Raw genomic sequence first — 15,386 nt, 5'->3', positions numbered from 1 at the left:
TTCAAAGTCGTGAAAGGCAAGGACCTGCATCCAAGATTGCTCTATCCAGCAAAACTTTCATTTAGAATGGAAGGGCAGATAAAGTGCTTCTCAGATAAGGTCAAGTTCAAGGAGTTCATCATCATCAAGCCCTTACTATATGAAATGTTAAAGGGACTCATCTAAGAAAAAGATCAAAACTACGAACAGTAAAATAACAACAACCGCACAACTATCATCAACTGAATTTAAACAAAAACAAACTAGGCAAACCACTAGCACAGGAACAGAATCACAGAAATGGAGATCACATAGAGGGTTATCATTGGGGGGGGGGGAAGGTACAGGGAGTAAGAAGCATAAATGTTACAAAATAGATAGGGGGAGGTTAAGAATAGTATAGAAAGTGGAGAAGCCAACGAACTTATATGTACAACCATGGACATGAACTAAGGGGAGGGGGAATGCTGGTGGGAGGAGCATGGAGGGTAGAGGGGAATAAACGGGAGGGGAAAAAATGGGACAACTTTAATAGCATAATGAATAAAATATTTTAAAATAAAAGGAAGTGACTCCCCAACGTGTGATTCTCACGTCAGTAGTGGCAGCATCACCTGGGAACGTGTCAGAAATGCAAACTACTGGGTCCCACCCAAGACCCACTGAACTGAGAACTCCGAGGGCAGTGCCCCAACATCGGACTCTTAGCAAGCCTTTCAGCTCTTACCTCACAGTAAAATCCAAGAACCACTGGTTTGGAGCACTGTTAAGAGTTCCAGACCAGTTTGTCCTGGACCTCCCGAGGCAAGGTCAGCAGAATCCCCCCTCTGTTATGGCTAAGCCTAAGCCCTGTGTTGCCAGAGATTTCACAGCTGGGTTTTGGGCAAAGGAGCAGAAAAAATGTATCCTCGCCTCACCTGTAGAATGGATTAGAGCCTACAAAAAGGTTTCACATCAATTGCTTCATCAGTTCTTGAAAGAATTCTTAAAGACATATCATCATCTCCATTATGAATACAAGGAACGTGAATTCAGAGAAGAGCGGTGTTCAAGGCTAAGATGCAATCCACATTTCAGGATTCTTCTCCGTAGCAGACAGAGTCAGGAAGAGGCCCTTCTATCTGATGCTAAGGAAGCTCTCTGACCTACAAACCTACGAATGGGAACTGGGGACTGGCTGTCACACATCAGCATTCCCTCTGTCTCCTCTCACTCTCCCCAAGACTGAATCCTGCCCTCCTGTCATATTTTTTTACATTCCGTTCTTCTGAACTCCTGCACTTGCTGCAAAGGCATCACCTTTCAGGAGCCAGTAGGATCTGCTTCATATCCTGCACATTGGAAGATGGCCCTGTAGGCCGGGCCCCACAGCTCAAATTCACCTCACCGGTTCCTTGACGCCCCAGAGCTGCTGAGAGAGGCATCATTATCAACAAATTCGCAATCACTGCTATCAGTTTCCATTGCTCCTAATTCTCCTCTGGGTCCAACGTCTCTTGACCAGTTTACAAAAAGTAAGTGGTTGGGACTCTGGGAGCACATTCCTCGGTGGTTAATGGAAAAGGCTTTCAAACCTCAAACCTCTATTTATTTATGTTTTGCCACTCTCTCCCATCCATCAGCTTCCTTAGGTAGTCCTCAGAGGAAACTTCTAAAATCCCCTACATTTGATTCCCTAATTCCATTATCTGTCCTTAAAAGCAAGCCTAGAATGAAGTCCAGATGCCTTAATTCCAATGGTCTTGACTTTTTCTTTCTTTTTTTTTTTTTGTATCTAAATAACTCAAAAATGATCTAATGGGAGAGTTCAAGCCTTCCAGCCAACTCGGGGGTAGGGATCAGTATTTGGGGCTGAGATGTGGTATGCCCTTTTGACTACGGCAACAAACCAGGTTTGTGACTGTGCACGGACGCTGGCACTGCATCCTTTTTCTTAGCTGCAGCTGGCTCCAACGTGCTGTCCGTGGAAGGTGGGTTGGAAGGCCAGCATCCCACCAGCCCTGCCTCTGTAACAGAGAATTCACTCTAGGGGGCGCTACACAACACTGTTGGCCCCCTGGGCTCCTTTTGAGTCATTCGTTGGCTCCATATGCTCCGTTATAGGACTGCCAGGGTATACAGTTGTTGCCCCAAACAGCTTACAGTTCAGCAGGGAGGGCATACATCGAAGAATAGTTACAAAATTGATTACAATGGAAATTCTGATTTTATTATTCTTTGAGCCTTTCTGTGACTTCTCAATCTTAAAACATGAAATCATGCTAGTGATTCAGTTTTCCATATGACTTTTAAAAGATTTTATTCATTTATTTTTAGAGAGAGGGGAAGCGAGGAGGAAAGAGGGAGAGAAACATCAGTGTATGGTTGCCTCTCACACACCCCCTATGGGGAACCTGGCCCTCAACCCAGGCATGTGCCCTGACTGGGAGTCCAACCAGTGCCTGTGCTCAATCCACTGAGCCACACCAGCCAGGACTAAGGGATTAAGTTTTAAGTAGGAAAAGAACAAGTGCAATGAGTACATATAACAAGAAGGGTGATGTGTATTAACACTCTTTGAGGTAGGGCCCTGAGTGGATCCCGCAGCTTTGCAGGTGGCTCTCATGTTTGGGGACAGGGGTGCAGAAAGCCCAGCTGGCATTAGAAAGGCCTAATGAGTTGGCTATAATGTCAGAGGCGCTGTAAAGCCAGAGGTCAATGTTGGGTTACTTACTTATACTTTCTTGAATGATATTACTGATAAGGAGCCCAAATCTGTTCCCAGGGCCTGGGAATGCTACTCTGGCCTTAGAATTGACTTCACAGGCAGAATAACCTTAACCATCCTTATAGAAAGAAACAATTTTCAGGCTAACAAAGATACATTACCAGGGTGGACTAGTTAAGTGGAAGAATTACCTGAGAGTAATAATAGCAGCCAGAACTGATTCAGCTGTAAGGTGGTAGGCAGGAATTTTATACGCTATTTACTTTAATTCTTAAAATGATCTTATGACTTAGCTATCACCCTCCATTTAATTATTAAACAACTTTTAAAAAGGGACATGGTAAAAATATTCAAAACATATTAAGGAGCATATAGTGAAAAGAAAGTCACCTTTTCACACCTGATCACCTGTCCTGCTTCCCCTTCACAAAGTACACTGGTTATCTTTATAGTTTTCTGCACATACAAAAAAGCATATATGTAAAAAATATTCTTTTCCTTATGCACATGGTAGTATGCTTTGGACATGGTTCTGAACATTTTTCTCAATATACCCTAGAGATGAATTCATATTGATATACATAGTTCTGTCTTTTTCCAACAGTTGCATGGTTTCCACTGTGTGACCAAACTATCATTTATTTATTATCCAAATTTCTATTAATGGACATTGGGTAGGTTCCAACGTTTTGCTATGACAATCCATGCCACAAATGAATATCTTTGTTAATGCCTGCTTTAATTTTATTTAACTAAAATTTCAAAATTGAAGCAACGTGAATCTTTTTTTCATTAGATATAACTTATTTTGGATACATTGGGTTAGATAAAGTATTTAAATTAATTTCACTTGTTTATTTATTTTTTTTATCCATACAGAGGACATATTCATTGACTCTAGAGAAGAAGTAGGGGAAGGAGAGAGGGAGACAGGGGTGGGGGCGGGAGAGAGAGAAAGAGAGAGCTCACCAGCGAGCGCGTTGTTTTGAGGTCAGCAGCCTGAGCAGGATTGAACCCAAAACCTAGGTATGTTTGTTCCCTGGCCAGGAATGGAACCCGGACAACCGTCCAAACCAACTGAGCCACATGGGCCAGGGCTGTTTCTTTTTATTTTTAATGTAAATTTTAAAATTGCATATGTGGCTTGAATTATATCCCTATTAGGTAGTACTGATTTAGATGGTCACTGTCCACTGTGGTTTGATATACATACCAAACCACAGCGGTATGTATATCAAATGTATGTATATCAAATTGCCTATGTGGCTTGGCTCCTTTAGGGTAGGAATCCAGTCGGCCTTGATTTCTTTTGTCTCCTGTGCTTAATACATTTCTGTTTACTGAACGAACAGATGAACGACCCCTACCCTCTCCCAAGAAGAAATATATGCTTGCCATATATTTCAAGTCTTACTGATCATCTTGGAAGGCCGGATGATGTGGGAAGGGGACTGACTGGGTTTGACCAGAGGTCCTTGCAGTTCCAGCCAGTTCCCTGGGTAAAACCCTATGCCTTAGGAGTAGCAACGTCCATTTAAAAAGCGGTGGGGCGGATCAGATATTTATTATGTGAGGAAGTGGGCTGAATTTAAACGGAATTTCCCAAGCCATAGGGTACTCAACAAACATTAGTTTCAGAATGTATGATCAGCGAACGGCCAGTAGATAATGGCCTCTGGGCAGCTCCCTGGGTGGGTGGTACTGAGGCTCCCCTCGAAGCAAAACTCTGGAAGTGCCTAAGCCGGGGAAGGGCTACCACACTTGAGTCCAACACATTTGGACGTCCCGGCCCTCCGCGTGGTCGAGGAGGCCGTCTCGGCCTCTTAAAATCCGGGGCCGCGCCTATTACCTGGGACGACAGAGCTCTCAACAGGGGATGGCTACGACGTGTGTGGTGTCACGCCCAGAAGCTCCTATATGAAGAACCAGACCTAGAAGGAGTGCCTAAGAAGCGACCTTAGGGGATGCTGCCGCAGGACTCCCGCAACGCAGCGGTTAGACCCCTAACCCCCGCGCCTGGTTGACCGACCCAAACGAGGGGGTGTGAACACGCGTGCGCACTGGCGCGCGGCCGGCACTAAAAAGCCCAGCGCGCGACCAAGCGCGCGCGCGCGCTGAAGTAAAAGCAGTCCTTCCCACCCGGCCCGCGGCAATTTAGACCGGAGTTGGCCGGCGAGCGCGCGTGCGCGAGCGCGCACAGACGCCCTCCTCCACCACTCCGCTCCATTGGAGGTCTAACGCAGAGCTGTGCTGTCCCGGCTTCTCCCCAGCCTTGCGCCCTCGGGGTAAGTACCTCGCGCCTAGCGGAGCGGGAGGGAAAGGATCTGCCAAAGAGAAGCAGGCAGACAGGGCTGGAAGAAAGCGAAAAGCCGTCTTTGCGGAGCGAGGAGCGTGGCAACGGGGTTGGAGTCTGCAGAAGACACGCCTCCATCCTTTACTCCCTGCGGGGCTGTGCGGAAGTGCTCTCGGGACTGGAGCTGCATAGAGGTGATAGGTAAACTACCATTCCCAGAAGGTGGTGCGGTGCTGCGCCTACTGCTCCCGGCAGCACCTGCGCTAGGCTTTTTTCAGTTTGCTGCCCCCTAGGGCAAAACTACAGTTCCCAGGAGGTCTCGCGCGAAGCGGCTTGGAAGTGGTGCCTGGAAGTCACTCGGGCCACCAGTGCTGGCGGCGTCTTCAGCAAACGGTACGGGGCCGGACGCCGGGGTCGTGGGTCCCGCAGGGCTGGCAGCCGGGAAGCCTAGGTATGTGCCTCCAGGTGCAGGGGCGGCCTCACTCAAGGGCGGTGGGGAATCAGTGTCTACTCGGATCCCAAGGGTCAGCACGAGCGGGAGACCTGGCGGACGAACGGGTGTGAGCACTGGTTGTGGTGGCGGCGGCGGCGCTCGGGGACTCGCGCCCTCCGGACCTGCCGAACTCGGTCCCGCCTGGCTCAACTTTCCAGACCTACTACCCGGTGCTGTGCGGAAGAACATGAGTGGGAGTAAGGGTGCAGTGGGTTCGCGTCCTGGCTCTGCCACTCCGGAGTTGCGATACAGGGAAACCGTGCCGAACCTCCGTTTCCCCTTTTGGTAAAATGGGTGAAGAAGAGTAGTCTTTCCTTTGCTGGGGATTCTGATGAGATGTTGCGATCTGGCGATTACGTGTTTGCGTTATCGTTAGCTCCGGAGAAATGGGAGTGAAGGTATTAGCGACCGCATAGGGTTAGTTGAGGGTGTGCATGTAAAAAGCGGAGTCCATAGTTAATCAGCCAACAGTGGCTACTGTTAGCTGAAATTATTTTAACAGCTTTGGTTTGGGAAGCAAAGAGACCTTAGTTCTCAGTTAGGCTCTGCCATTTACCAGCTGTGTGACCTTGTGAACTGACTTCACCTATCTGTGCCTTGGTTTCCTGATCTGTAAAAATGGTTTTTTTAAAAATAGTCACCTTATAGAGTTGTTTTGAGGATGCAATGTAAATACAGTTTGTAAAGTGTTTAGAAGAATAGCTGGCACAAAGCGTTTAATAAATGGTCCCATTTATTCAGCATTTTTCCAGTGTCCCAGAGACCCTTTGAGGGTGGGGCTCTGGCAATAGTCTTAGTCTCCCGCAGTGGGCCAGATTCAAAACTGGTCTCATTGACTTCCTGCCCTGCAGTCTCATGTTCCTCATTTGTAGTATGGGATAACAATATCAGCCTCAGAGGGCTGTGAGGATTTACTAAGATTGTATTCTCTCACTAAGTAACAGCTCTTATGTAAAATAATTGTTTTTCTTCAATGTTCTCCATCTGGTCCAGAGACTGCCTGACTGTGGGCTGTGATGTGACAGCCCTGAGCTCCCCCACAGTTCACTCCTAACCTCAGTACCCCATCTGTGAAGTGGCAGTCATTGGACTTTTGTGCCAGGATTGTTTTGATGATCCCAGGAGATAATTTGTGTTTAGTGTTTAGCACAGAGCCTGGTGCATAATAAGCACTTAATAATTGTATCTTGTTTTTCCTGATAGGCCTTTGCTGCTGCTTTATAGGGCAGGGCAGTGACAGTGTTATTTCCCTCAGTCCCTCCCCCATTTTTGTTCCCTAAAGTTTAAATTGGGGAACATACTGCTGTGTAAGGGCCTGAGAAGAAAGAGGTGCCAACCTGCTGTCAGCAGCCTCCTGCTCAGTCACAGACTCCCTCTTCCCCCAAGGGAGCACATTCACTCCTGTGCTTTATGTCAGCAGGTGACTCTGTCTCAACACCTTGTTGGCCTCCTGAACTCCTTGATGCCTATGCTTCCTTGATGTCCCCTGGTGACTGTCCCTTGGGTACCATGAACTCAACGTATCTAAACTCCTAAACTCCTTTTCCCAGAACCATCTTGGCAAATGGGCCAACACTGACCCAATTGCCCAACCCAGAAATTTGGGAGTTGGCTTTTCTCACCTAGCTTTCCAAGGTCCATTTGAGTGGCAAGGTCCAGATGATTTTTCTGGAAACATCATTTCTTTGGCCCACCTTGATCTCTCATCTTGTGGGCACTGAAGGGCCCCCCTGAGCCATTGGAGGTGGCCTTTTCTGACTATGTTGAGTTTTTGTGTGTGTGTGTGTGTTTTTTTGTTTTTTTTTTGTTAAAGTCACCAAGGATTAATGTATTCAAAACATTGTGTGAGTGAGGAGCAGAGAAGATATTATAGATTTGGACAGACTGCAGTGGCCACCGGTGTGGCATCAAACAAGGCCTTGCTTTCCAGGGACCCACTTCCATAGTTTTAGCCTGGCAGAGCTTGGCTGAGTTGTTCATTCCTTTCCGAAAAGTTATACCTTGTCAGCAGGTTAAATGTCCTGTATGGGAAGGTCCTCCCTGGCGTTTCGGGCGGCAGCACACACCCGGAAAAAGGCTGGGAAGGGAATTTATCAGATGCCCATTTAGGTTGAGTCTGTTATCCAAAACCTGTCATTATGGTTTCATTTGATGATGGGAACCTGTGCTTTCAATTAAATTTGTGATGGCCGCCAAATTTACGTGAGTGTTTTTTTAATCTGATGAAATAAAGCAATGCCATTTAAAATTATTTTGGTTTTAATTGTTAGTGACACCAGCACATGGTTTCTTAGCAGTCTGTGTGACATGGTCTAAGATTTAAATGTGAACCTATTTTTCAGACATCGCAGTTATTAGGTGGTAAGTCACAAATGGAATTTAGAATGCACAGTATGATTGGTGCCCTTTTTTTCTGTAAAATAGATTTTGCTAGTATATTTCAAACTTAGGTTAAAAATGACACAGGTTATGGTAACAGCCTACCCTTGTTATGTATTTAACTCACAAAATAAAAATTAAGTGTATTCATGTTTTAATAAAATAATGGCATAGTGGCTAAAAGCACAAACCCTAGACAGGGAACAAGACAGACAATACCTTTGCTCTCCTAGGGTTTACATTCTAGCCGGGGGGACAAAGTAAACCAGGTCATTTCAGATGGTTTTAAGTAGAGTGGGAGAAATGTCAAGGGTACGGGCTAGAACGTGGCTGATGGAGCAGGCTGGTGGTGAGGAAGGGGTGGTTACTTTAGCTTGGATGCTCAGGAAAGGCATGGGAGCTGAGAGACCTGAACGAACAAGGGACATCCCCTGTGTCAAGAGCTGGGGGCATAACATTCCAGAGTAGCGAACAAGTGCGAAGGCCCAGAGTAGGACGGAGCTGGCTGCAAAAACCGTATCGCTGTGGCTGGAGAAGGTAAATTCCCATTTATTAAGTTCATGCTACTTTAATTTTATAAAACAATAATGGTAATAAAAGCAGCTAATGTTTACCTAGTACATAGTATGTGGTAGTTTTTCTCAGCATTTCACACTTTTCCTCAGTTAATCCTCACTAGTCCAAAGAAGTAGTTACATTTTTAGGTCTCACTTTATAAGTGAAGAAGCTGACTTGAGACTCCCTCACTCTCATACCTAACTCCCTCTCTTCCCAGGCCCTCTTCACTAGGCTGAGGCAAGTCCAGGGAGTCAAGGCAGCATTTTCTCTCTGTGTTATTTGACATGAAGCCCTGCAGACTACTATATTTTTTGGACTATAAGATGCACTACCCCCAAATTTGGGGGGAAATGGGAGTGCATCTTACAGTCCGAATGTGGCTTACCTGGCTCTCTGTGCGTGGGGGCAGTGGCCTATGTTATTTATGTTATTAGATATTTTACCACATTTTTTGCTTAAAATTTTTCCTGTTTTTCCCCTCTAAAACCTAGGTGCGTCTCATGGTCCGATGCATCTTACAGTCCAAAAAAAATCGGTATATCTAGTACTTAATTCATGTGGCAGCAAAACTGGTCTGGAGATACGGCGGGCGTTATTTCCACGGACAAACACAGTGGGGTCAATTTCTGCTGGAATGTTTGGTTGTTTCTAAACTGAAGGCCGTGCAGCAGACAGAGCCTGTCCTCAAAACAAGGCTGACCACTCGGCTCCCACACCAGACACAGGTTAGCAAGAAATAGGCCAGGTGTTGAAGGATAGTTAACAAGGTGAATGTCCCATGTGGGTGAGCTTTGCAAGGTGACTTGGGCTGGCAGGAGAAAGAGTACTTCTAAGCATCAAACCAGGATCACGGATTGTTAAACTATACAAATACAGTCCAGCATCTCAGGTAGTTGCGTGGCCCAGGACCTTGCTTCAGCCAACGTGACTGTGTCCCTTTTGGTATGTCCTGGACCTTATGAGTTGTTAAATATTTTGAATGGAGCAGTCCTGGTTAGATATGAGGACAGTAGTGGGCACTTTTAAGACCAGAAGTATGGAGAACGTCTTTCATCCAGCCATCTTTGGGACATGTTTTTTAGCTAGCCTGTGGGGCACCATGCTAGCCACTGACAGTGTGAGGTGAATAAGCAGACACTGGTTCTCGAGGGTCTGTGGACATGCTGTCCATTAGAATAACAGTGCTAGCCACTGGTGCAGACCATGCCTGTAATTTAAAATTTTATAGCGGCCACGTTTTAAAAAGTCAAAAGAAACAGGCAATTAATTCTACTAATTTAATTCATCCAAAACATTATCATTTCAACATGTAATCCATATAAAGATGATTGCGATATTTTACATTCTTTTTGTCCACATGAAGTCTTTGAAATACAGTGCATTTTGCACTTACATTTTATAATTTTTTTTAATCCTCACTTGAGGACATTTAAAAAAAATTATCATTAAAGAGGAAGGGAGCGAAAGAAACATCGATGTGAGAAAGAAACATCAGTTGGTTGCATTCTCATATGTGCCCCAACTGGGGATTGAACCCACAACCTGGGTATGTACCCTGACTGGGAATCAAACCCACCACCCTTTGGTTTAAAGGATGATGCCCCAATCAACTGACCCACACTCGCCAGGGTGCATTTTACACTTTCAGCACATTTCCATTCACACTGGCCACTTTTCATTTGCTCAGTAGTCGTGAGTATTGGATAGTGTAGGTCTAGGGTATGAGACTCACACATAAGTCAGGGGTGCCATCTGTTTTATCTTGTGAATAAGGGCGGATGAGTGATGAAAAGCATATTTATCATAGGCAGGTACAGCTAACTTCATAGCTGCTGTCCATTAGAGACACCTTCAGGCACTGTCCTTAGTGCTTGAGGTTGTGTGCCTTGTGTTCTGAGGTGGCAGGGACTGTGATTATCCTTGTTGTATAGACGTTTGGTGATGAGGAACCACTTGCTCAGGTCACAAGAATTTGAACTCAGATCTGGAGACCATAGTGGAGTATGTGCTGCATTAGATGGCATTTGAGGGAGTGGCATTTGAGTTTTACGCAATGAAAATCATAGGAAGGACTCACCGCACAAAGTGGATTCCCGGAGTTTGTCAGCATTGACCCTTGAGTTTGTTGGTGCTCGGATGCTGGTTTAGACCAGAGCGACTGACAGGTCTACCCTTAAGCTGAGCTCTGGGTTTGGTGAAAACAGGTCTGACCTCCCAGGATGCAGTGCGGTTCGGGGGGCTGAGGAGGAGGGTGGGCAGCGAGAATGAGGAAAGCAAGAAAAGGGTCCAGCCTGTTGAAATTTCATTTCTAAGTGGCTTCTTTGGGCATGAAGCCTCTTTTCTCTTTTTGTCTGCTGACTCTCTTCCTCTCAGCTGCAGCCTCCTGTGGGAGTGATGTGATGTCTTCCTGTGAGCTCAGCAACAGCAGGGTTTCCTCTGCTGTGCATCTTGCCCTTGCTCTGGTCCAGAGAGGCATTGCTGGATGGGGACATGGGGAGAGGGGTGTCAGTGTTTTCCTCTGTCAACTCATGGGAGTCATTGTTCTAGACTTTTAGTTACTCCCTTGGTTCAGGGTTCCCCATCACAGGGGCAGGATGAATCTGGGCCCTCCTACCCAAATAAGGCTGGAAATTCTGAGTCTGTTTATGTCCCCAGGTGGTGATTCACAAGAGTTTTAACCTCACCACTCTCTCTCCTACTGTTGGACAATGCCTCACGTATAAAAGATGCTCAGTAAGTGTCTTTTGGCTGAATTAATGATACGAACCAGCATTCACTGAGCTCTTACCATGTGTAAGGCACTGCTGTGTCTGCTTTTCAGGTATTATATGTCTTGTTTAATCCTCAGAATTACCCCGTGGGGTAGGCACTGTTATTATTCCCATTTCCACATAAGGATACTGAAGTCCTGAGAAGTGCACGTCACAAAGCTGGTGAGTGTCAAGGCCAGGATTCAAACCCAGGCCACTGGCTTGAGTCCAGGCTCTTTAACACTTAGTCTGTGTTCTGTCCCCAGATGGACATACGGACGAGCGAGGTGGACAAACAGGACCATACAGACTAGTTCCAACCTCTGGGCATGAACACTTCTCTGGGCTTGGGCTTTTCAAAAAGTTTTTAAAAAGTAATTTGGGAACCTATACTTCCCTTTTCTTTAAGATATGAAAAAGAACTGGATATTTGATATTATGAGTTCTTGTTAATTTTTTAGATGTGATAATGATACTGTGGTTCTCCTAAAAAAAAAAAAAACCTGTCTTTTAAGACATACCTTCTGAAATACCTATGAATTCTTAAAATGTTGGGATTTTCTTCAAAATAATATGGATGGCAGGGACTGGAGGGGACAAGTGTATGAGTAAATAAGGAGATAAAGTAAGATTGGCCATGAGTTGATAACTGTTGAAGCTGGCCAGTAGAGATTTATTATACCCCTCTTTCCACCTTTGTGTGTTTGAAATGGCTCATCAGGAAAAGTTAAAGTCAAGTATCCAGTACAACAAATTTCACTTCGCATTTGGGTGTTTCAAGCCCAAGTGTATGTGTGGGGGAATTCCCTGACTGCTCCGTCCACTGCACAGTAAACACAGGGTTTTTTTCTCTTCGTGAAATGAGTCAATACTTGCCCCGCAGCTTCAGAAACACTTTGGTGAAGTGGCATCTGGTAGCATTGAGGACATCTGCGAGGCTCCAGTGGCCACATGCCTCCCCCGCTGCTCTGAGAACTGGCCACAGCAGCATTGGCCCTCGGAGTCAGTTTGCTGAGGCCCTCTTTCCTAAGATGTTTCCCTCAGGCACCTGGCCCTGGGGCCCCTCCTTCATTTTTTCCAAGGACGAGTTCCAACAAGATCCTCAGATCCTCTCCCATCCTCCCCTCAGGAAAGATGTGCACAGAGCCTTCCACCGATGGGGCTTTGTGAAGGGCCCCCACAGAACCAGAATTCAGCTTTTGATCTGCCTTGAGCACCGCAGTGGGAGGCAGGGAAAGTGCCCGCTTTCTGGTCTGACACTTGACAGCAGCAGGACAGGGGCAAGATGTGGCTTGTGACAATGCCTTAGACCTGATGATATTTTACATCAAGCCAGCAATTAAAACTCCTTTCCAGCAAACACCTGCCACCGCCCCACCCCCCTCCCCGCATCACAACTAGAGGCTCGTATTGCATTTGTCATGTTGGGGTAGGTGAGTTAACAGTGAATCAGTGTGTGGCAGAAATCCTTGTGTGGAAGGGGCAGGAAAAGAGTGCACCTTCATTTGGCGGTTTCTGTTCATTGTTTGCTTGCCCAGTAGGTAGAGGTGGTTGATGGGAGCAGGAGCACTGATTCTGTGTCTGTACATCGCATTCTTGGTGTGTGGGGAGGAAGACTGGAGTCTGCAGCCCCTCTGGCTTCCTCAAACTTTTCCCCCTGGCACGCTCTTTAGTTTTGTTCTTTCAAAGGCTCTGAAGTGAGTCTAGAGTGGAGAGAATGTTAGGAGCGTTGTCACCAGTTTCAGCAGCTTGAATTTTTTCAGTGTTTCCAGTGTGGAGCTGTACATGTTGGATCTGTGGGCAGCAAGCTTCAAATACTCATGCTGCATTTGATTTTTAAAGATTTTATTTTTTAATTTATTTTTAGAGAGAGGGGGAGGGAGGGAGAAAGACAAGGAAGGAAATATCAGTGTGTGGTTGCCTCTTGTGTGCCCCTCACTGGGGACCTGGCCACAACCCCGGCATGTGCCCTGACTGGGAATCAGACCTGTGACCCTTTGGTTTGCAGGCCAGCACTCAGTCCACTGAGTCACACCACCCAGGGCTGCCTTTGATTTTGAAATTTCAGGTATCCACCAAGCTGAGCATTCTGCTAGGTACCAGGCATATAGCAGTGAGCAAAGCAGACAATGCTGTTTGAATGGGGCTTTCGTTGAAGTGGAGGATTCAGACGGGTGAACAAGCTAAGTATACCATGTGAGATGATTATAAGTGCTAAGTGGAAGAAATTAAGCAGGGAAAGGGATATGAGGTATTGGGATAGAGGTGTTAAAATTTCAGACTGGGTGGCCTGGGATGGCCTCCCTGGGAAGGTGGCGTGAGCACAGACCTAAAGGAGGTGGTGAGACTGTGTGTGAGCAGCAGGGGTGTCTGGGCCGGAGGGAGCAGCCCGTGCAAAGGCCCTGAAACTGTGGGCCTGGTAAGAAGTAGGAGCTCCCAAGCAGGCCCGTGGGACTGGAGCAACGTGAAGGAGGAAAGAGGAGGAGCGGACGAGGGCAGGGAGGTGACCGGTGTACGGATCACTTAGGATCCAGTGCAGGTTGGTTGGTTGGTTGGTTTCTCTGAGATGAGAAGGTATTAGAGGGTTGATTGAGTTACTAAGTCTCATTAAATTTGCATAGTGACCACACGTGCATGGTGGTTCTCTTCCCCAGAGACTCCCACTGACCCAAGTTCTTCCCAATGACTAGGTCCTTGACATTGTGTTGCTTGAGTGAATTTCCTGCTTGCATTAGGTTAAACCGTGTGAAATTGCTTTTTTGAGGGTCAAGAATGGTTGAATATTGGCAATTTTATGAAGTCCAGCCCAGTAGCTCCCACTTGGGAGCCTGAGGAATCTTGCCCATCCTTCCTTGCCCCAGGGGTGGGTGGTGAGACCACTTTCCTACACCCCGCACTTCTCTTTCGGTGACTGGCCCAGCAACGTCAGGACCCCTGCCCCACCCACAGCCCTGTGCTTCGAGTTGCTGTTAAGCCTGACAAGAGGCTGTTCCTTGCTGTTGGGACCTTACCTAGGGTGACATTAGTCATTCTTTGGCTTTCTGCATCTTGGTGCCACCAGGTTTGAAATCTCAGCTCCAGAGGGAAGGGCACCCCTGGACTGTTGCCAGCGTTCAGCATGACTTCATGTGATGGGGTGCTCTCCAGGGTCAGGCAGAACTTGTGAGCATTCTGGATCAGTAACTGGGCACAGTAGCCAGAAGAGGGCCCAGCTTGGACTGTCCACGGGAGTGTCTGCCAGGACTGCAGAGGCTCAGGCTGTGGGTAGAAGTCTGAGGGGTGATGATCTGGACTTGGGAGGAGGCCTTCAGCCCCTGCTGTCACACTGCTCCTGGGCTAACCAGAGGCTCCCGCGTCTCTGGAACGCCAGGACACTGGGCTGGGTCCGTCGTGGGGCAAAACAACAGTAAGGAGTTACAGGTGCCGTTTTGGGGGAGCTCTGTCAGGAGGTCATGTCGGTTGGTAAACAGTAGTAACATCAACAGGTGGTTTATGTAGCGTTTACTGTGTGCTGGCACTGTGCCAGGGCTTCCCATGCAGTGACTCAGTTAAGCCTCCCCACAACCTTGTAAGATACGTATTCCTTTTTAAAAAGATTTTATATATTTATTTATAGAGAGAGGGAAAGGGAGGGAGGAGGAAAGGGAGAGAAACATCAATGTGTGGCTGTCTCTCATGCGCCCCCAACTGGGAGCCTGGCCCCCAACCCAGGCATGTGACCTGACTGGGAATCGAACCTGTGACCCTTTGGTTTGCAGTCTGCGCTCAATCCACAGAGCCAGCCTGGGCCTGATGAGTATTCTTATTATCTCCCTTTTGCAGATGAGACAACTAAATTTAAATAACTTGCTCAAGGTCACATAGCTAGAAAATGGTGGTGACATGATTTGGATCCAAGGAGCCTGACTCCAGAGGTCTTACTCAGAGCCCTTCATCACTGTGTGCTTCTGCAGTGGTTCTCAAACCTGAGCCTACAGTGGAATCCCCAGGAGGTCTTGTTTGGACACAGAATGCCAGGCCCTACCAGAAGTTTCTGATTCAGTAGGTCTGGCTTAAGAATTTGGATTTCTAACAAGTTTCCAGGTGATACTGGTACTCCTGGGCCTAGGAGCACATTTTGAGAGAACCACTGATCTGCTCTAATAGGAAACCCAGCTGAAATTTGCCTGAAATCAGCATTTGTGAACGCATGTAACAAACTTACAGGTAGGTAGCACCAGGATTGAT

At 46.9% G+C, this 15,386-nt stretch overlaps 1 protein-coding gene across 6 annotated transcripts in view; it reads left to right on the top strand.

The window, feature by feature from the left end:
* Nucleotides 1-4,803: 4,803 nt before the first annotated feature.
* The window catches only part of SIPA1L3 (signal induced proliferation associated 1 like 3), a 243,151-nt gene continuing 232,568 nt past the window's right edge, over nt 4,804-15,386 (top strand). For 3 of the 6 annotated variants that reach the window (XR_005064251.1, XM_037030766.1, XM_037030764.1), the window contains exon 1: nt 4,805-4,971. The gene's annotated coding sequence lies outside the window, so the exon portion shown is untranslated. Of the gene's footprint in view, nt 4,972-5,285; nt 5,431-15,386 lie in introns of those variants that run through there. The other 3 variants (XM_037030768.1, XM_037030767.1, XM_037030765.1) reach the window with 2 other exon arrangements.

The sequence above is a fragment of the Sturnira hondurensis genome, unplaced genomic scaffold (genome assembly GCF_014824575.4).
Source record: "Sturnira hondurensis isolate 20B ecotype Veracruz unplaced genomic scaffold, ASM1482457v3 Scaffold0020884, whole genome shotgun sequence".
Lineage (NCBI taxonomy): Eukaryota > Metazoa > Chordata > Mammalia > Chiroptera > Phyllostomidae > Sturnira > Sturnira hondurensis.
This window is presented reverse-complemented; position numbering and strand designations above follow the sequence as displayed.